A 23,502-nucleotide genomic window follows, 5' to 3' on the forward strand; every position below is an offset into this window, starting at 1 on the left:
ATTTGGTAGCTGCTCTGTTTATTTTTCCATTTTTGTGTTCATTACAAAGAAGGACACCACAAATATATGCATATAAATATAATATTGTGTATAAATACATAGAAAACATAAGGTAACACATATTTTGATATCAATTTTTGTTTTCTTTTGTAAAAGAGGCACCTCAGCTTCTCTTTCACTTATTCAACGTGTATTTGTTGAGGAGGTACTATGTGCCAGAAAGTCCTCTGGGTGCCAGCATTAGGGTCCTAAAGAAAGCAGAAAAGGTCTCTCTTCAACAGGAATTTATATTCAAGTGTGAGAGACAGACAGCTAATGAATAAGCACACATAGAATTAAGATAATTATGAGGGGATGCCGACTGAGCTGAAAATCCAAATGATAAACAGGAGCCTGGATGCAAAAATCATGATAATGAGAACTCTGGGGTGGGGTGGGGGAGGAACAAGTGCAGAGTCCCTACAGAAGGACTGATGTGGGCATCGCTGAGAAACAGAAGAGATGTCACTGTGACTGACATGTCATAATGAGCATGGTGGAGAGGGGAGGACACACTGTTGGAGCGGGAAGTCTGGGGCCAGATCATTTAGGGCGTCTGAAGGCAAGGTTAGAATTCTCAATTTTCTTCCAAATGCCCTAAGAAGCCATGGAGGCTTTTAAATAAGGAAGCAACGTGATCTGACTTATGTTTTTGAAACATCACTTTGGTAACTGTGATAATTTCTTGTAGTGCTCTTATTTTTAAAGACATTATTTTTTAATGAAGTTTTAGGTTCACAAAAATGTTGAAAGGTAGGTATGGAGATTTCCCATATACCTCCTGTCCCCACACATGCATAGCCTCCCCCATTATCAATATCACTCACCAGAGTGGTACATTAGTTATAATTGATGGATCTACATTAACACATCCTAATTACCCAAAGCCCATAGTTTACCTTAGGGTTCACTCTTGGTGTACATCCTATGGGTTTGGACAAACATATAATGACATGTATCCATCATTTTAATACCATAGAATTTTCACTACCCTAAAAATCCTCTGTGCTTCACCTGTTCATTCCTTCCCCTCATCCCACCAAAGACCACTGGTCTTTTTACTGTCTCCGTAGTTTGGCCTTTTCAGAATGTCATATAGTTGGAATCATACAGTATGTAGCCTTTTCAGATTGGCTTCTTTCACTTAGTAATTATGACTTTAAGGTTCCTCCATGTCTTTGCATGGCTTGATAGATCATTTCTTTTTAGCACTGAATAATATTCCATTGTCTGAATGTCATGATTTTTTAAATTAACAACCTTAATATAATTGTGATCAACCATAAAGTGACTTATTTTCAGAGAAGACTTTGCTAACTCTTGTTCTTTTTCTCTCTCTCCTCTTAACCAGCCTGCAGTACTTTTAGTAGAATGTTGATGACCTCTCCATATTTAAAATTCAAATTCGTTACCTTGGGTTACAAAGATTTCTGGGATTTTACCCTTGAACCTCTTTCCTTACTTCAGGGATTTCCCCTCCCATGACCAACACATTGTATTGTAAACCTCACTCTACTGAACCATGTCCTAGTCTCACCAAGCCCTGTGCATCTATCCCTGCTCATATGCATAAGCATCTTCTGTTCCTTCCCATCACCTGTTTGGGAAGCATCTAATCCCCCCTCAACCCTGGGAACTTCCTCTATGAAACCTCCTGACCACCTTCTGTGTACTCTTCCCATACTCTGCACAGGCTTCTATTAAAACTCCCCCAATATAAATATTTATAAATGAGTAGTGAATTGGGAAATGCTGGAGAGCTAGAAAGGACAAACAAACATTGCGAAGGGTCTTGAAGGCAGGTTAAAAATTTGTTTACTTTAACCTTAAAGCTGTAAAGGGACTCCTGAAGAATTTCAGTGTGAGAGTAACCAGATCAGAATTGCCCTTGAGAAAGTTCACTCTGGCAATATACCAGCAAGAGGAGTGAGTAGGATGAGGAAAATGAGACTGGAAGCAAGCTAATGCTTTAGGTTAGATAGGACATGATGGGAGCTTGAAACATTCGTATACACATATGCACACACAGAGAATAACAGTGGAAATGGAGAAGAAAGGATAGTTTCAGAAAGACTTAAACAGTGCCTAACTAACTAACTGATGAGCAGTGTGTAGGTGAAAGTAATTCAGTAATAGAAAATGAGGGAGAGAATAGAATCTAGGATGCCCCCCGCCGCCATTTATGTCTTGAGCATCAAGGTGGAGAATGGTGCAATTCACTAATGCAGACATACAGATTAAACATTTGGGTGGTATCTTTTCACACCACCCATTTTAACAATTACTGATTGCTTTTTACGTGCCAACACTGAGCTTTCCATTTTACAAGTTAACATGTTCTCTGTTTTTTCACCTTTATTTACCTTATGTATTAATTTTGAATTTCTGAACTACCTGTAGTAATGCTAAAGTAGAAGAATTAGGCATTTCCTTACTCTTTTTATAGATGAAAGTAAAGTGTTCCCTAGTAGGCAGGTGTTGTACTGGAAGCAAGTTGGATGAGTTTGGGGATACACTTGGTGGGGACTCAGGAGAAATTAAGGCAGGGCCAGGAATGGATTTGGGATTTTTTTCCTTCTTCCCTCACCATCTCATAATGCCTCTGTCCTCCTCCTACTAAATTATTTGATTTCCATTTAAGAGATACCCAATAACTATTTCCTTAATACTTCATATATTCCTCACAAATGAGTAATAGTAATCTTTCTTCAAATGATAAAGAAAATTTAGGTCCTTCAAATATGGAAAGATTTGCCAGGTTTTTTTTGTTTAAAGCAAACTTCCTCTTTGTCACAGATGTTTTTAAACTGAAAAAAACCCATACTGAGATTTGTTTAAAAAGAGTACATGCAATTTTGCTCTAATTGTGGTGCATCCCCCTAACTCACTTTTTGAGTTTGACTCCATAAATGGATTTGCCCATTTAAGACTTTTAGCAAACTCATATTTTCAGAGTATGAAAGACATTTTCTCTAACTGGAGAAAACAGGGGATTTGATAACATAAACAAAAAGATCATTGCCAGATAATTTACATTGATTTATAAAAATGCATTCAAGATTCCAGGACAAGATGGCAGAGAAGAAGGACCTGAGCTCACCTCCTCTCATGAAATCACCAAAATCACAACTAACTAACTGCTCAACAACCATTGACAAAAAGGACTGGAACCTACCAAAAAAGATATTTTACTTCCAAAGACAAAGAAGAAGCCACAGTGAAAAGGTGGGTGGGGGGTGCATTCGCAATATAACCAAGTCCCATACCCTCTAGGTGGGTGACCCACAAACTGGAAAATAATTATATATCAGAGGTTCTCCCACAGGAGTGAGACCTCTGAGCCCCACATCAGGCTTTCCAGCCTGGGGGTCTGGTATCAAGAGGAGGAGCCCCCAGAGCATCTGGCTTTGAAGCCCAGAAAGGCTTGGTTGCAGGAGCTCCATGGGATGGGGGGAAATGGATCCCTATTCTTGAAGGGTGCATGCAGGGTCTTGTGGGCACTGGGGGCCAGGGGAAAAAGCAGTGACTTCATAGGAGCCTGTGCCAGACCTACCTGCTTTTCTTGGAGGGTCTCCTGGTGTTGGGGGCAGCTTTGGCTCTCTACAGGGACAATGACACTGGTGGTGGAGGTACTGGGGGAGTATTCACTGGTGTGAGCTGTCCTGGAGGCTGCCATTTTGATGCCAAGACCTGGCCCCACCCAACAGCCCTTAGGTTCCAATGCTGGGATGCTTCAGGCAAATCAACCAACAGGGTGGGAACACAAGCCCCACCCATCAGCAGACAGGCTGCCAAAAGTCTTCCTGACTTCACAGCCACCTCTAAACACACCCCTTGACATGGCCCTGCCCACCAGAGGGACAAGACCCAGCTCCAACCAACAGTGCGTAGGCACTAGTCCCTCCCACCAAGAAGCATGCACAAGGCTCTTAGACCAGCCTCACTCACTAGGAGGCAGACACCAGAAGCAAGAGGAACTACAGTGCTGCAGGCTGTGGGACCACAAAAACAGAAAGTTAGTTAGACAAATGAGATGGCAGAGGAATATGTTCCAGACAAAGGAACAAGATAAAACCCCAGGAGAACAACTAAGTGAAGTGGAGATAGGCAATCTACCCAAAAAATAATTCAGAGAAATGATAGTAAAGATGATCCATGATCTCAGAAAAAGAATGGAGGCACAGACCAAGAAAATACAAGAAATAAAAGCTGTAAGATATAAAGAACAAACAGAGTCGAACAATACAGTAACTGAAATGAAAAATACACTAGAAGGAATTAATAGCAGAATAAATGAGGCAGAAGAATGAATAAGTGAGCTGGAAAACAGAGTGGTGGAAATCACTGCCATGGAACAGAAAAAAGAATGAAAAGAAATAAGGATAGTTTAAGAGGCTTCTAGGACAATGTCAAATGCATCAACATTCACATTATAGGGGTCCCAGAAGGAGAAGAGAGAGAGAAAGGATCTGAGAAAATATTTGAAGAGATAATAGCTGAAAAATTCCCTAACATGGGAAAGTAAACAGTCACCCAAGTCCAGGAAGTGCAGAGAGTCCCATACAGGATAAACCTGGAGGAACACACTGAGACACATACTAATGGAATTAACAAAAACCAAAGACAAAATATTAAAAGCAAAAAATAACATATAAGGGAATCCCCATAAGGTTATCAGCCAGTTTGTCAGCAGAAACTCTACAGGCCAAAGGGAGTGGCATAATATATTAAAAGTGATGAAAGAAAAAAACCTACAACCAAGAATACTATACCCAGTAAGGCTCTCATTCAGATTCAATGGAGAAATCAAACACTTTACAGACAAGCAAAAGCTAAGAGAATTCAGCACCACTAAATCAGTGTTACAACAAATTCTAAAGGAAATTCTCTATTTGGAAAAGAAAAGGCCACAACTAGAAACAAGAAAATTAAAAATGGGAAAGCCCACCAGTAAAGGCAAACATACAGTAAAGGTAGGAAATTATCCACACATAAATATGACATCAAAACCAGCAATCATGAGAAGAAGAGAGAACAAATGCAGAATATTGGAAATGCATTTGAAATTAGGAGGCCAGCAACTTAAAACAATCTTGTACATATATAGTCTGTCACATCAAGTCCTCATTGTAAAGGCAAGCCAAAAACATACAATAGATATACACACAAAAAAGAAAAAGGAACGCAAACACAACAATAAAGATAGTCATCAAATCACAAGAGAAGAGAACAAAACAGGAAGGGAAGAAAAAAGACCTGCAAAAACAAATCCAAAACAATTAACAAAATGGCAATACAAACATACATATCAGTAATTACTTTAAATGTAAATGGATTAAATGCTCCAACCAGAAGACACAGACTGGCTGAATGGATACAAAAACAAGACCCATATATATTCTGTCTACAAGAGACCCACTTCAGACCTAGGGACACATACAGACTGAAAGTGAGGGGATGGAAAAACGTATTCTATGCAAATGGAAATCAAAAGAAAGCTGGAGTAGCAATACTCATATCAGACAAAATAGACTTTAAAATAAGGACTGTACAAGAGACAAAGAAGGACACTACATAATGATCAATGGATCAATCCAAGAAGAAAATAAAACAATTGTAAATATATATATGCACCCAATACAGGAACACTTCAATATATAAGGCAAATGCTTACAGCCATAAAAGGAAAAATTGACAGTAACGCAATAATAGTGAGGGACTTTAACACCCCACTTACATCAATGGACAGATCACCTAGACAGAAAATCAATAAGGAAACACAGGCCTTAAATGCTACATTATCAGATGGACTTAATTGGTATTTATAGAGCATTCCATCCAAAAGCAGCAGAATACATATTCAAGTGCACATGGAATATTCTCCAAGATAGATCACATACTGGGCCACAAAGGAAGACTTGGTAAATTTAAGAAAATTGAAATCATATCAAGCATGTTTTCCAAACAAACACAATGCTTGAGATTAGAAATCAACTACAAGAAAAAAAAACTGTAAAAAATGCAAACATGCAGTTAACAGGCTAAACAATATGCTACTAAACAACCAATGGATCACTGAAGAAATCAAAGAGATAATTAAAAAATACCTAGAGACAAATGAAAACAAATACACAATGATCCAAAACCTATGGGATGCAGCAAAAGCAGTTCTAAGAGTTAAGTTTATAGTTACCTCAGGAAACAAGAAAAATCACAGACAAACAACCTAACCTTACACTTAAAGCAACTAGAAAAAGAACAAGAAAAACCCAGAGTTAGCAGAAGGAAAGAAATCACAAAGATCAGAGCAGAAATAAATGAAACAGAGATGAAGAAAACACTAGAAAAGATCAATGAAACTAACAGCTGGTTCTTTAAAAAAATAAACAAAATTGATAAACCTGTAGCCAGACTCTTTAAGAAAAAAAGGGAGAGGTTTCATATCAATAAAAATAGAAATGAGAAAGTAGAAGTTACATCTGACATCATAGAAATACATCGGACCATAAGAGACTATTACAGGCAACTATATGCCAATAAAATGGACAACCTAGAAGAAATGGACAAATTCTTAGCAAGGTACAATCTCCCAAGACTGAAGCAGGAAGAAATAGAAAATATGAACAGACCAGTCACAAGTATTGAAAATGAATCTGTGATTAAAAAACTCCCAACAAACAAAAGTCAGGGACCAGAGGGCTTCACAGGCGAATTCTATCAAACATTTAGAGAAGAGTTAATACCTAACCTTCTGAAACTATTTCCAAAAAATTGCAGAGGAAGGAGCACTCTCAAACTCACTCTATGAGGCTACTATTACCCTGATACCAAAACCAGATAAAGATACCACAAAAAAAGAAAAGTACTGTCTAATATCACTAATGAACACAGATGTAAAAATCTTCAACAAAATAATAGCAAACCAAATTCAACAATACATTAACAGGATCATATACCATGATCAAGTGGGATTTATCCCAGGGATGCAAGGATTTTTCAATATCCACAAATCAATCAGTGTGATACACCACATTAACAAATTGAAGAATAAAAACCATATGATCATCTCAGTAGATGCAGAAAAAGCTTTTGAAAAAATTCAACACCCATTTATGATAAAAACTATCCAGAAAGTGGGCATAGGGGGAGTTCACCTCAACAAATTAAGGCCATATATGACAACCCTTCAGCTAACATCATACTCAATGGTGAAAAGCTGAAAGCATTTCCTCTAAGATCAGAAACAAGAAAAGAATGTCCACTCCCACCACTTTTATTTAGCATAGTTTTAAGTTCTAGACACAGCAATCAGAGAAGAAATAAAAGGGATCCAATTGGAAAAGAAGAAGTAAAACTGTCACTTTTTGCAGGTGACATATTATACACAGAAAATCCTAAACACGCTACAAAAAACTACTAGAGCTCATCAATAAATCTGGTAAATTTGCAGGATACAAAATTAATACACAGAAATCTCTTGCATTTCCATACACTAACACCAGAAAATCAGAAAGAGAAATTAAAGAAACAATCCCATTTACTATCTCATCAAAAAGAGTAAAATACCTAGGAATAAACCTACCTAAGGAGGCAGAAGAACTGTACTCTGAAAACTACAAGATGCTGATGAAAGAAATTGAAGATGACACAAATGGATTGAAAGAATCAATGTTGTAAAACGATTATACTACCCAAGGCAATCTACAGATTCAATGCAATCCCTATCAAATTACCAATGGCACTTTTTGCAGATGTAGAACAAAAAAATCTTGGATTTTTTTGTTCTACATATACAATGGAGAATAGACAGTCTCTTTAATAATTGGTGCTGGGAAAACTGGACAGCTACATGTATGAGAATGAAATTAGAACATTCTCTAACACCATGCACAAAATAAACTCAAAAATGGATGAAAGATTTAAAAGTAAGACCAGATACTATAAAACTCTTAGAGGAAAACATAGGCAGAACTGTGTTTAACATAAATCGCAGCAACATCATTTTGAATCCACCTGCTAGAGTAATGAAAATAAAAACAAAACAAAAAACAAATGGGAAAACCCACCACTGCCTCCCCAGGGCTCTTCTTCGCACTGCTGGTGACTGGGGGCGTGGCCATGGCCGCTTTCGCTCTAGGCACCTGCGTCTGGGGCTGCTGCCGCTGCCGGAATAGAGACACAGGGAATCCATTCTACAGCACTGCCCTATACTAGCCCCGGAGGGCCCCAAGGAAGAGTGAGGCATGGCCTGTGTAGGGGAAGGTGCTGGACATCTCCAGCAAGAATCAGAAGGGCCAAAGCTTCTATTCGATCTCTTTCCCCCGGCCCCCCACCCCCAAGCGGCCTCTGGCTCCCAAATCTTCCTCCAGCCCCAGGCCCATTCGCCCCATCTCTGCAGTTGGAGTCCCACCTGGCCCAGGCTCCTCTGGGCAGCCAAGGCCAAGAGGATTCCTTGAAGTGGGAAGACAAATCAACCCGTAGAGACCCAGAGAGGAGCCCCCAGCAGCTACGTAAAGATGTGACTTATTCCAAGAGGATCACAAAGTACAGCAATTCATTCATCCTGAGACACACCCTCTCCTCATTTCTATGAGGCTGTACCTCTTCCTTGCCCACAGAACACCCAATAAAGGCTCATGAAGAAAGCAAAGCCAGAAAAAAAAAAACCCAAAACCAAAAAAAACCCAGATGGGACCTGAGTACATTTAAAAGCTTTTGCACAGCTTTTTTTTTTTTTTTAAAGGAACATTTATTTATTGGCTGCGTTGGGTCTTCGTTGCTACAGCGAGTGGGGGCTACTCTTTGTTAGTGCATGGGCTTCTCACTGCAGTGGCTTCTCTTGTTTTGGAGCACAGGCTCTAGGCACACAGGTTTCAGTAGCTGTGACACGCAGGCTCAGTAGTTGTGGCTCATGGGCTCTAGAGCACAGGCTCAGTAGTTGTGGTGCATGGGCTTATTTGCTCTGCGGCATGTGAAATCTTCCCGGACCAGGGATCGAACCCATGTCCCCTGCACTGGCAGGCAGATTCTTAACAACTGTGCCACCAGGGAAGTCCTTCACAGAATTTAAACATAAACAAAATGAAAAGACAACCCACAGAATGGGAGAAAATATTTCCAAATGAAGGGACCAACAAGGGAGTACTCTCCAAAATATACAAACAGCTTACACAGCTAAATATCAAAAAAACCACAACGCAATCAAAAAATGGGAAGAAGACCTACATAGCCATTTCTCCATGGAAGACATACAGAAGGCCAAAAGGCACATGAAAAGGTGATCAACATCATGAATTATTAGAGAAATGCAAATCAAAACTATAATGAGGTATTACCTCACACTGGTCAGAATAGCCATCATCAAAAAGTCTACAAACAATAAATCCTGGGCAGGGTTAGGAGAAAAGGGAACCCTCCTACACTGTTGGTGGGAATGTAAATTGGTACAGCCACTATGGAGAACAGTATGGAGGTTCCTTAAAAAACTAAAAATAGATCTACCATATGATCCAGCAATCCCACTCGTGGGCATATATCCAGAGAATACCATAATTCTAAAACATACATACACCCCAATGTTCACTGCAGCACTATTTACAATTAGCCAAGACATGGAAGCAACTTAAATGTCCATTGACAGATGAATGGATAAAGAAGATGTGGTACAAATATACAATGGAATATTGCTCAGTCATAAAGAATGAAATAATGCCATTTGCAACAAAATTGATGGACCTAGAAATTATCATAATAAGTGAAGTCAGAGGGTTTTGGGAAGATGGCAGAAGAGTAAGACGCAGAGATCACCTTACACCCCACAGATACATCAGAAATACATCTACATGTGGAGAACACCCACTGAAAGCTGGCAGAAGACCTCAGACCTCTCAAAAGGCAATAAACTCCCTACGTACCTGGGTAGGGCAAAAGAAAAAAGAAAAAACAGAGACAAAAGAATAGGGACGGGACCTGCACCAGTGGGAGGGAGCTGTGAAGGAGGAAAGGTTTCCATACACAGGGAAGTCCCTTCACGGGCAGAGAATGCGGGTGGTGCAGGGGGGAAGCTTCAGAACCGCGGAGGAGAGCACAGCCACAGGGGTGCGGAGGGCAAAGCGGAGAGATTCCCGCACAGAGGATTGGTGCCAACCAGCACTCACCAGCCCGAGAGAGGCTTGTCTGCTCAACCGCCGGGGCGGGCGGGGCTGGGAGCTGAGGCTTGGGCTTCGGTTGCGCAGGGAGAGGACTGGGGTTGGCGGCGTGAACACAGCCTGCAGGGGGTTAGTGCACCACGGCTAGCAGGGAGGGAGTCCGGGAAAAAGTCTGGACGTGTTAAAGAGGCAAGAAAAAGTTTCTTGTTTCCTGGTGCGTGAGGAGAGGGAATTATGAGGGCTGCTTAAAGGAGCTCCAGAGACGGGCGCGAGCCACGGCTATCTGCATGGACCACAGAGACGGGCATGAGATGCTAAGGCTGCTGCCGCCACCAAGAACCCTGTGTACGAGCACAGCTCACTATCCACACACCCCTCCCAGGAGCCTGTGCAGCCTGCCAGTGCCAGGGTCCCATGATCCAGGGACAACTTCCTCGGGAGAACGCACAGTGCGCCTCAGGCTGCTGCAACATCACGCTGGTCTCTGTCGCTGCAGGCTCACCCCGCATCCGCACCCCTCCCTTCCCCCAGCCTGAGTGAGCCAGAGCCCCCGATTCAGCTGCTCCTTTAACCCTGTCCTGTCTGAGCAAAGAACAGATGCCCTCAGGTGACCTACAAGCAGAGGCCGGTCCAAATCCAAAGCTGAACCTTGGGAGCTGTGGGAACAAAGAAGCGAAAGGGAAATCCCTCCCAGCAGCCTCAGGAGCAGTGGATTAAATCTCCACAATCAACTTGATGTACCCTGCATCTGTGGAATACCTGAATAGACAATGAATCATCCCAAATTGAGGAGGTGGAGTTTGGAAGCAAGATATATTATTTTTTCCCCTTGTTCTCTTTTTGTGAGTGTGTATGTGTATGCTTCTGTGTGAGATTTTGTCTGTATAGCTTTACTTTTACCATTTGTCCTAGGGTTCTATCCATCCATTTTTTTGTTGTTGTTTTTACTTAAAAAAATTTTTTTCTTATTTTTTATTTTAATAACCTTATTTTATTTTATCTTACTTTATTTTATTTTATACCCTTTCTTTCTTTCTATCTGTTCTCCCTTTTATTCTGAGCCGTGTGGATGAAAGGCTCTTGGTGCTCCAGCCAGTAGTCAGTGCTGTGCCTCTGAGGTGGGAGAGCCAACTTCAGGACACTGGTCCACAAGAGACCTCCCAGCTCCACATAATATCAAATGGCGAAAATCTCCCAGAGATCTCCATCTCAACACCAAGACCCAGCTTCACTCAACAACCAGCAAGCTACAGTGCTGGATACCCTATGCCAAACAACAAGCAAGACAGGAACACAACCCCACCCATTAGCAGAGAGGCTGCCTAAAATCATAATAAGTCCACAGACAACCCAAAACACACCACCAGACGTGGACCTGCCCACCAGAAAGACAAGATCCAGTCTCATCCACCAGAACACAGGCACTAGTCCCCTCCACCAGGAAGCCTACACAACCCACTGAACCAACATTAGCCACTGGGGACAGACACCAAACACAACGGGAACTACGAACCTGCAGCCTGCGAAAAGGAGACCCCAAACACAGTAAGATAAGCAAAATGAGAAGACAGAACAACACAGCAAATGAAGGAGCAAGATAAAAACCACTAGACCTAACACATGAAGAGGAAATAGGTAGTCTACCTGAAAAAGAATTCAGAATAATGATAGTAAAGATGATCCAAAATCTTGGAAATAGAATGGACAAAATGCAAGAAACATTTAACAAGGAACTAGAAAAACTAAAGATGAAACAAATGATGAACAACACAATAAATGAAATTAAAAATACTCTAGATGGGATCAATAGCAGAATAACTGAGGCAGAAGAACGGATAAGTGACCTGGAAGATAAAATAGTGAAAATAACTACTGCAGAGCAGAATAAAGAAAAAAGAATGAAAAGAACTGAGGACAGTCTCAGAGACTTCTGAGACAACCTTAAACACACCAACATTCGAATTATAGGGGTCCCAGAGAAGAAGAGAAAAAGAAAGGAACTGAGAAAATATTTGAAGAGATTATAGTTGAAAAATTCCCTAATATGGGAAGGAAATAGTTAATCAAGTCCAGGAAGCAGAGAAAGTTCCATACAGGATAAATCCAAGGAGAAACACGCCAAGACACATATTAATCAAACTATCAAAAATTAAATACAAAGAAAACATATTAAAAGCAGCAAGGCAAAAACAACAAATAACACACAAGGGAATCCCTGTAAGTTTAACAGCTGATCTTTCAGCAGAAACTCTGCAAGCCAGAAGGGAGTGGCATGACATATTTAAAGTGAAGAAGGAGAAAAACCTACAACCAAGATTACTCTACCCAGCAAGGATCTCATTCAGATTTGATGGAGAAATTAAAATCTTTACACACAAGCAAAAGCTGAGAAGAGAGTTCAGCACCACCAAACCAGCTTTACAACAAATGCTAAAGGAACTTCTCTAGGCAAGAAACACAAGAGAAGGAAAAGACCTACAATAACAAACCCAAAACAATTAAGAAAATGGCAATACAAACATACATATCGATAATTACCTTAAATGTAAATGGATTAAAAGCTCCCATGAAAAGACACAGACTGGCTGAATGGATACAAAAACAAGACTCATATATTGCTGTCTACAAGAGACCCACTTCAGACCTAGGGACACATACAGACTGAAAGTGAGGGGATGGAAAAAGATATTCCATGAAAACGGAAATCAAAAGAAAGCTGGAGTAGCAATTCTCATATCAGATAAAATAGACTTTAAAATAAAGGCTATTACAAGAGACAAAGAAGGACACTACATAATGATCAAAGGATGGATCCATGAAGAAGATATAACAATTGTAAATATTTATGCACCCGACAGAGGAGCACCACAATACATAAGGAAAATATTAACAGCCATAAAAGGGGAAATTGACAGTTACACAATCATAGGGGACTTGAACACCCCACTTTCATCAATGGACAGATCATCCAAAATGAAAATAAAGAAACACAAGCTTTAAATGACACATTAAAAAACATGGACTTAATTGATATTTATAGGACATTCCATCCAAAATCAACAGAATACACATTTTTCTCAAGTGCTCGTGGAACATTTTCCAGGATAGATCATATCTTGGGTCACAAATCAAGCCTTGGTAAATTTAAGAAAACTGAAATCGTATCAAGTATCTTTTCTGAACACAATGCTATGAGACTAGATATCAATTACAGGAAATGATCTGTAAAAAATACAAACACATGGAGGCTAAACAATACACTACTTAATAACCAAGTGATCATTGAAGAAATCAAAGTGGAAATCAAAAAATACCTAGAAACAAATGACAATGAAGACACAACGACCCAAAACCTATGGGATGCAGCAAAAGCAGTTCTAAGAAGGAAGTTTACAGCAATACAATCCTACCTTAAGAAACAGGAAACATCTCGAATAAACAACCTAACCTTGCACCTAAAGCAATTAGAGAAAGAAGATCAAAAAACCCCAAGGTTAGCAGTGGGAAAGAAACCATAAAGATCAGATCAGAAATAAATGAAAAAGAAATGAAGGAAACAATAGCAAAGATCAAAAAAACTAAAACTGGTTCTTTGAGAAGATAAAATTGATAAACCATTAGCCAGACTCATCAAGAAAAAAAGGGAGAAGACTCAAATCAATAGAATTAGAAATGAAAAAGGAGAAGTAACAGCTGACACTGTAGAAATACAAAGGATCATGAAAGATTACTACAAGCAATTCTATGCCAATAAAATGGACAACCTGGAAAAAATGGACAAATGCGTAGAAATGCACAACCTGCTGAGACTAAACCTGGAAGAAATAGAAAATATGAACAGACCAATCACAAGCACTGAAATTGAAACTGTGATTAAAAATCTTCCAACAAACAAAAGCCCAGGACCAGATGGCTTCACAGGTGAATTTTATCAAACATTTAGAGAATAGCTAACACCTATCCTTCTCAAACTCTTCCAAAATATAGCAGAGGGAGGAACACTCCCAAACTCATTCTATGAGGCCACCATCACCCTGATACCAAAACAAGACAAAGATGTCAGAAAGAAAGAAAACTACAGGCCAATATCACTGATGAACATAGATGCAAAAATCCTCAACAAAATACTAGAAAACAGAATCCAACAACACATTAAGAGGATCATACACCATGATCAAGTGGGGTTTATTCCAGGAATGCAAGGATTCTTCAATATACGTAAATAAATCAACGTGATACACCATATTAACAAATTGAAGAAGAAAAACGATATTATCATCTCAATAGATGCAGAGAAAACTTTCGACAAAATTCAACACCCATTTATGATAAAAACCCTGCAGAAAGTAGGCATAGAGGGAACTTTCCTCAATAAAGGCCATATATGACAAACCCACAGCCAACATCATTCTCAGTGGTGAAAAACTGAAAGCATTTCCGCTAAGATCAGGAACAAGACAAGGTTGCCCACTCTCACCACTCAACATAGTTTTGTAAGTTTTAGCCACAGCAATCAAAGAAGAAAAAATTAAATAAATCCAAATCGGAAAAGAAGTAAAGCTGTCACTGTTTGCAGATGACATGATACTATACATAGAGAATCCTAAAGATGCTACCAGAAAATTACTAGAGCTATTCAATGAATCTGGTAAAGTAACAGGATACAAAATTCATGTACAGAAATCTCTGGCATTCCTATACACTAATGATGAAAAATCTGAAAGTGAAATTAAGAAAACACTCCCATTTACCCCTGCAACAAAAAGAATAAAATATCTAGGAATAAACCTACCTAAGGACACAAAAGACCTGTATGCAGAAAACTATAAGACACTGATGAAAGAAATTAAAGATGATACAAATAGATGGAGAGATATACCATGTTCTTGGATTGGAAGAATCAATATTTTCAAAATGACTCTACTACCCAAAGCAATCTACAGATTGAATGCAATCCCTATCAAATTACCATTGGCATTTTTCACAGAACTAGAACAAAAAATTTCACAATTTGTATGAAAACACAAAAGACCCCGAATAGCCAAAGCATTCTTGAGAATGAAAAATGGAGCTGGAGGAACCAGGCTCCCTGACTTCAGACTATACTACAAAGCTACAGTAATCAAGACAGTATGGTACTGGCACAAAAACAGAAATATAGATTAATGGAACTGGGTAGAAAGCCCAGAGATAAACCCACACACATAAGGTCACCTTATCTTTGATAAAAGAGGCAGGAATATACAGTGGAGAAAAGACACCCTCTTCAGTAAGTGGTGCTGGGAAAACTGGACAGGTTCATGTAAAAGTATGAAATTAGAACACTCCCTAACACCATAAACTCAAAATGGATTAAATACCTAAATGTAAGGCCAGACACTATCAAACTCTTAGAGGAAAACATAGGCAGAACACTCTATGACATAAATCACAGCAAGATCCTTTTTGACCCACCTCCTAGAGAAATGGAGATAGAAACAAAAATAAACAAATGGGACCTAATGAAACTTCAAAGCTTTTGCACAGCAAAGGAAACCATAAACAAGACCAAAAGACAACCCTCAGAATGGGAGAAAATATTTGCAAATGAAGCAACTGACAAAGGATTAATCTGCAAGATTTACAAGCAGCTCATGCAGCTGAATAACAACAGAACAAACAACCCAATCCAAAAATGGGCAGAAGACCTAAACAGACATTTCTCCAAAGAAGATATACAGACTGCCAAAAAACACATGAAAGAATGCTCAACATCATTAATCATTAGAGAAATGCAAATCAAAACTACAATGAGATATCATCTCACACCAGTCAGAGTGGCCATCATCAAAAAATCTAGAAACAATAAATGCTGGAGAGGGTGTGGAGAAAAGGGAACACTCTTGCACTGCTGGTGGGAATATGAATTGGTACAGCCACCTGGAGAACAGTATGGAGGTTCCTTAAAAAACTGAAAGTAGAACTACCATATGACCCAGCAATCCCAGTACTGGGCATATATCCTGAGAAAAGCATAATTCAAAAAGAGTCATGTACCAAAATGTTCATTGCGGCTCTATTACAATAGCCAGGAGATGGAAACAACCTAAATGTCCATCATTGGATGAATGGATAAAGAAGATGTGGCACATATATACAATGGAATATTACTCAGCCATAAAAAGAAATGAAATTGAGATATTTGTAGTGAGGTGGATGGACCTAGAGTCTGTCATACAGAGTGAAGTAAGTCAGAAAGAGAAAAACAAATACCGTATGCTAACATATATATATATGGAATGTAAGAATAAAAAAGTTATGAAGAACCTAGGGGTAAGACGGGAATAAAGACAGATACCTACTAGAGAATGGACTTGAGGATATGGGGAGGGGGAAGGGTAAGCTGTGACAAAGTGAGAGAGTGGCATGGACATATATACACTACCAAACCTAAAATAGATAGCAGTGGGAAGCAGCCGCATAGCACAAGGAGATCAGCTCGGTGCTTTGTGACCACCTAGAGGGGTGGCGTAGGGAGGGTGGGAAGGAGGGAGATGCAAGCAGGAAGAGATATGGGAACATATGTATATGTATAACTGATTCACTTTGTTATAAAGCAGAAGCTAACACCACATTGTAAAGCAATTATACTCCAATAAAGATGTTAAAAAAAATCAGTGAAGTCAGACAAAGAAGACATATATCATACGATATCACTTATATGTGGAATCTAAAAATATGATACAAATGAACTTATTTACAAAACTGAAACAAACTCACAGACTTAGAAAAGAAACTTATGGTTACCAAAGGGGAGAGATGGCAGGAAGGGATAAATTAGGAATTTGGGATTAACATATACACAGTACTATATATAAAATAATCAACAAGTACCTCCTGCATAGCATGGGATACTCTATTCAATACTCCGTAAAAACCTAAGTGGGAAAAGAATCTGAAAAAGAATATATATATATATATATATATATATATATATATATATATATATATACTGAATCACTTTGCTGTATACATGAAACTAACATTGTAAATAAACTATACTCCAATATAAGATATAAATTAAAAAAATAAAATGAATTGTTATTGTTGTTTACTACCTGTTCATCCCATTGGACCATAAGATCTATAAAAGTAGAACTATATTGTGTCTTTCAAAACTTTATGCCCAGTATCTAGCTTAATGCCTGCCATTATGTCAGGCAATAAATATTGATATTTTGAATTATATGAATGAATTAAACATTTCTATAGTTTGAATTCTCACCATAATCCTTTTATATTTAACAGCAGAGAAACTTCATTTCTTCTATCATCTAAAGGGAACTTTCCCTGAGAAAGCTTACACATTATTGCTCCTTTGTTCTGTTCATATTAAGAAAAATTCATCTCAGAGGCACTGCTCCTGCCTTCTTTCTCCTGATCAACAGCACTGCTCCTACCGTCGTTTTTGTGCAAGATAGAGAGGATGAGGCTTTTGTAAATAAGGAGTGTATTGCCTTTGGAGAGAATCACAGATGTTTCTCAAACACAGAGGTTTGAGAAACAACCAACAGCTAGCACCCAGCTAAACAATAAGCTTCATTTCCTACATGAGACCACTCCTTCAAGACTAAGAGGGTGGCTGTTTTATCTAATGCACAGAAACCAACATAAAGAAACAAAGAAAAAGAAATATTTCCCCAAATTAAGAGGATAAAACTCCAGAAACAGACCCTAATAAAATAGAGTTCAAAATAATGATCATAAAGATGCTCACTGAGGTCAACAGAACAATGCATGAACAAAGGGAAATTTTCAAGAGAGAAAACATAAGAAAGTGCCAAACAGAAATCACAGAGCTGAAAAATATAATAACTGAAAAATTAAATAGAGGGGTTCAGCAGCAGCCTAGGTGAAGTGGAAGAAGGGATCAGTGAACTTTAAGACAGGGCAGTGGAATTCATCCAGTCAGAGGACCCCCACCCCCCAAAAAAGAATGAAACAGAGTGAAGGTAGCTTAAGGTAAATCATCAAGTGGACACATATTTGCATTATAAGGGTCCCAGAAGAGGAAGACAGAGAAAGAGGCAGAAACCTTATTGGAAGAACAATAGCTGAACACTTTCCTAACCTGGGGAAGAAAACAGACATCCAGATCCAAGCAGACCAAAAAGTTCCAAATAAGATGCACTCAAAATGACCACACCAAGACACATTACAATTAAATTAACAAAAGCTGAAGACAAGGAGAGAATCTTAAAAGCAGCAAGAGGAAAACAACTTTTTATGTACAAGGGTTTCTCCGTAAGACTATCAGCAGAATTTTATTCAGAAACTTGCATACCAGAAGGAAGTGGCCAATATATTCAAAGTGTAAAAGAAAAGAAAAGAAAAGAAAACTGCCAGCAAAGAATATTCTACCCAGAAAAGTCCCTCAGATTTGAAGACGAGACAAAGAGTTTTCTAGACAAGCAAAAGTGAAGGAGTTCATCGCCACTAGACTGGCCTTAGAAGAAATAGTAAATGGAATTCTTCAAGGTGAAACAAAAGGGCACTAATCCGTAAGAGAAAAACATATCAAAGTATAAATCTTAATGGTAAAGGTAAATATATAGTTAAATCAGAATCCTCTAGTGTTGTAATGGTGGCGGGTAAATCACTTATAAATCTACTATGAAGGTTAAAAGACAAAGGTAGTAAAACTACCTATAACTACAATAATTTGTTTATGAATATGCAGGACCAAAGATGTAAACTGTGACAACAAAAACAAAATATGAGAGGGAAGAGTAAAAAGCTACAGCTTTAATATGCATTCAAACATAAGTTGTTATCAGCTTAAATAGGCTATTATAAATACAAGATGTTTTATACAAGCTTTATGGTAACTCCAAAGCAAAAATTTATAATTGATACACAAAATATAAAGAGAAGGGAATCTAAGCATACCACCATACAAAATCACCAAATCACAGAGGAAGAGAGGAACAAAAGACCTGTAAAAGAGCCAAAAAACAATCATAAATAGGAATAGTAAGGCCACACTTATCAATAATTACTTTGAAGAATTCAGTCCATTTATATTTAATCAAAAGACAGGATGCTGAATGGATAAATAAACAATCCAACTATTGGCTGCTACAGGAGACTCACTTCTGTTTTGAGAACAAACACAGATTAAAAATGAAGAGATGGAAAAATATACTCCATGCAAAAGGAAACTGAAGAAAAACAGGGGTAGCTATACTTATGTCAGACAAAACAGGCTTTAAGCCAAAGACTGTTATAAGAGACAAAGGAGGTTATTATACAATGATAAAGGCATCAATCTAACAAGAGGATATAACATTTATAAATATTCATTCACCCAACATAGAAACACTAAATACATAAAGCAAATATTAACAGAAATGAAGGAAGAAATAGACAGCAATACAAAAATAGTGAAGGACTTCATTTTCAACAATGGTTAGATCATCAAGACAGAATATCAATAAGGAAACACTTCACTAAGATATTTACAGAATATCCATCCCCAAATAGCAGAATAAACATTCTTTTCAAGTGCACTTAGAACATTCTTCAGGATTTACCATATGTTAGACCACAAAACAAGCCTTAGTAAATTTAAAAAGACTGAAATCATATCAGGCATTTTTTTGAACCACAATGTTACAAAATCAGATCAATTACAAGAAGAAAAAAACTGGAAAATTCACATATATGTGAAAATTAAATTTTTCCTACTGTAAAACCAATGTGTCAAAGAAGAAATTAAAAAAAATATCGAGACAAATGAAAATAGAAATACAACATGCCAAAACTTATATGGGATGAAGCAAAAGCAGTTCTAAGAAGGAAGTTCATAGTGATAAACAGCTACATCAAGAAATAAGAAAGATCTCAAACAACCTAACTTTACACCTCAAGGAGCTAGAAAAGAAAAGCTAATTAAGCTCAAAGTTAGTAGAATGAAAAAAACAGCAAAGATCAGAGAGGAGATAAATGAAAAAGAGAATAAGAGACAATAGAAAAGAACAATAAAACTAAGAGTTGGTCTTTTGAAACGATAAAATAGAAAAACCCTTAGCTAGAGTCACAAAGAAAAAAGAGGATTTTAAAAAAATTAGAAATGAAAGAGATGTTATAATAAGAGGAGACTATACCACAGAAAGAAAATCATAAGGATCATAAGAGACTGATATATGCCACCAAACTAGACAACCTAGAAAAAATAAATTCCTAAAATGATACAACCTATTAAGACTAATTTATGGAGAAACAGAAAATCTGAACAGACCAAGTGCTAGTAAGGAGATGGAATCAGTAATCCAAAACCCATCAACAAACAAAAGTTAAGCCAGATGGCTTCACTGGTAAATTCTATCAAAAAATTAAAGAATTACAAATCCTTTCAAACTCTTCCAAAATATACAAGAGGAGGGAACATTTCTAAACAAACTTTATGAGGCCAGTTTTACTCATACTAAAACTAGACAAGGCCACTACAGAAAATAAAATACAGGCCAGTATCTCTGAGGAACAAAATGCAAAAATTCTGAACAAAATATTAGCAAATGAAATTCAACTATGCAGTCAAAGATCATGCACCATGATCAAGTGGGATTTATTTCAGGGACACAAAAATGTTCAACATCTGCAGATCAATCAATGTGGTACATCACATTAACAAAATGAAGGGTAAAAATCATATGTCATCTTTTTTTTTTTTTTTTGCGGTACGCAGGCCTCTCACTGCTGTGGCCTCTCCCGTTGTGGAGCACAGGCTCCGGACACGCAGGCTCAGCGGCCATGCCTCATGGGCCCAGCCACTCCGCGGCATGTGGGATCTTCCCGGACCAGGGCATGAACCCGTGTCCCCTGCATCGGCAGGCGGACTCTCAACCACTGCGCCACCAGGGAAGCCCCATATGTCATCTTAATAGATGCACAAAAAGCATTTGACAAAATTCAACATCCAATCATGATAAAAATTCTCAATAAAGTGGGTATAAAGGGAACATGTCTCAACATAATGAAAGCTGTATATGACAAACCCACAGTGAACATAATACTCAACAGTGAAAAACTGAAAGCCTTTGTTCTAAAATCAGAAACAAGAAAAGGATGCTCACCCTTGTCACTTTTATTTAACATAGCACTGGAAGTCCTAGTTAGAGCAATTAGGCAAGAAATAAAAATTATCCAACTTGGAAAGGAAGAAGTCTCTATTTGTAGATAATATGATAGTATACATAGAAAACCCTAAAGACTGTGCCAAAAAAAAAAAAAAAAACCTGTTAATGGGCAAGTTCAAGTAAATTACAGGATATAAAATATATATACAAAATTAGTTGCATTTCTATACACTAATGATGAATGAAGAGAAATTAAGTAAGAAAATAATCCACTTACAACAAAAAGAATAAAATATCTAGGAATAAATTTAACCACCAAGGTGAAAGACCTGCACAATGAAAACTATTAGACATTGATGAAAGAAATTGAAGATGACACAAATGAATAGAAAGATGTTCTGTGCTCGTGGATTGGAAAAATTACTGTTGTTAAAATATTCATATTGCACAAAGTAATCTACAGATTGAATGCAATCCCTATCAAAATTTCAATGGCAGTTTTCCACAAAAATATACTATCCTAAAATTTGTATGGGACCACAAAAGACTCTGAATAGTCAAAGCAATATTGAGAAAGAAGAACAAAGTTAGAGGTATCACAGTTCCTGATTTCAAACTATATTACAAAGCTATAGTAATCAAAACAGTATGATATTGGCATTAAAATAAGACACATGGATCAATGGAATATAATAGATAACCCAGAAATGAACCCACACATATGATCAACTAATTTATGACAAAGGAGCCAAGAACATAGAAGAGGAAATAACAGGCTAATAATGGTGTTGGGAAAACTGGATCACTATCTTATAGCATATTTAAAAATGAACTCAATATGCATGAAAGACTTGAGTGTAAGACCTGAAACCATAACACTTCTAGAAGAAAACATAGGGATAAAGCTCCTTGACATTGATTTTTGCAATGATTCTTTTTGGATTTGATACCTAAAACAAAAGCAATAAAAGTACAAATAAACAAGTGAGACTATGTCAAACTAAAAAGCTTCTGTACAGCCAAAGAAACCATCAATAAAATGAAAGGGAATCTACAGAATAGGAGAAAATATTTGCAAATCATATCTGATAAGGGTTAATGTCCAAAATCTATAAAGAACATATACAACTCAATATAAAGAACATATACAACTCAATAGCAAAAACCACCCAAACAGTCCATTAAAAAATGGGCAAAAGAACTGAATAGACATTTTTCCAAAGAGATACAAATAGCTTACAGGTACATGAAAAGGTATTCAACATCATTAATCATCAGGAAAATGCAAATCAAAACCAAAATGAGATATCACCTCACGCCTGTTAGACAAGTTATCATCAAAAAGACGAGAGATAACAAATGTTGGCTAGGCTGTGGAGGAAAGGGGACCCTGTGCAATGTTCCCGGAAATGTAAATTGGTGCAGACACTGTAGAAAACAGTATGGAGGTTCTGCAAAAAATTAAAAAGAACTACCCAATGATCCAGCAATATCACCTTTGAATACATATAAAGGAAATTAAGTCACTGTCTTGAAAAGATATCTGCATGTTTATTGCAGCATTATTTACAATAGCCAAACATGGATACAACCTAAGTGTCTACTGAATGATTAATGGATAAAGAAAATATACACACACACACATATACATACAATGGAATATTATTTGTCATAACAAAAAGGAGATCCTGTCACTTTCAACAATATGGTAAAATATATTGGACTGAGAGAAATACTGCATTTATATGTCAAATTTATATCATTTATATATTGAGTTAAAGAAACAAACTTACAACACATTGGTGGTTGCCAGATGGGGGACAGGTGTGGGTGAAAGTGTTGAAAAGGTACAAACTCCCAGTTATAAGATTACTAAGTTCTGGGATGTAACGTATAGCATGATGAGTGAAGTTAATAATACTGTATTATAATTCGGAAGTTGCTAAGAGAGTGGATCTTAAATTTCTTATCATAAGAAAAAATTTTAACTATGTGTGGTGATAGATTAACTAGAATTATTGTGGTATATATTTCACTATATATACATGTATCAAATCACCATATTGTTTACCTAAAACTCATACAATGTTATGTGTCAATTGTATCTCAATAAAACTGGGGGAAAAAAAGGAAAAAATCATTCAGGAGTTGACAGTGTGGAAGGACCACTTGATTCAGTGCTTTATTAATTATGTGTA

At 37.7% G+C, this 23,502-nt stretch overlaps 2 long non-coding RNA genes across 6 annotated transcripts in view; one reads left to right on the plus strand and one right to left on the minus strand.

Annotated features, from left to right (window-relative positions):
* LOC132597273 (uncharacterized) overlaps positions 1-23,502 on the plus strand; it is a 318,142-nt gene that overhangs the window by 292,098 nt on the left and 2,542 nt on the right. For all 3 annotated transcript variants that reach the window (XR_009563801.1, XR_009563802.1, XR_009563800.1), the window contains one exon: positions 3,099-3,264. This is a non-coding gene — a long non-coding RNA (uncharacterized lncRNA). The remainder of the gene's footprint in view (positions 1-3,098; positions 3,265-23,502) is intronic.
* Positions 1-23,502, minus strand: part of LOC132597272 (uncharacterized) — a 399,384-nt gene that overhangs the window by 30,758 nt on the left and 345,124 nt on the right. The window lies entirely within an intron of this gene.

This window comes from Globicephala melas, chromosome 4 (assembly GCF_963455315.2).
Source record: "Globicephala melas chromosome 4, mGloMel1.2, whole genome shotgun sequence".
Classification (NCBI taxonomy): domain Eukaryota; kingdom Metazoa; phylum Chordata; class Mammalia; order Artiodactyla; family Delphinidae; genus Globicephala; species Globicephala melas.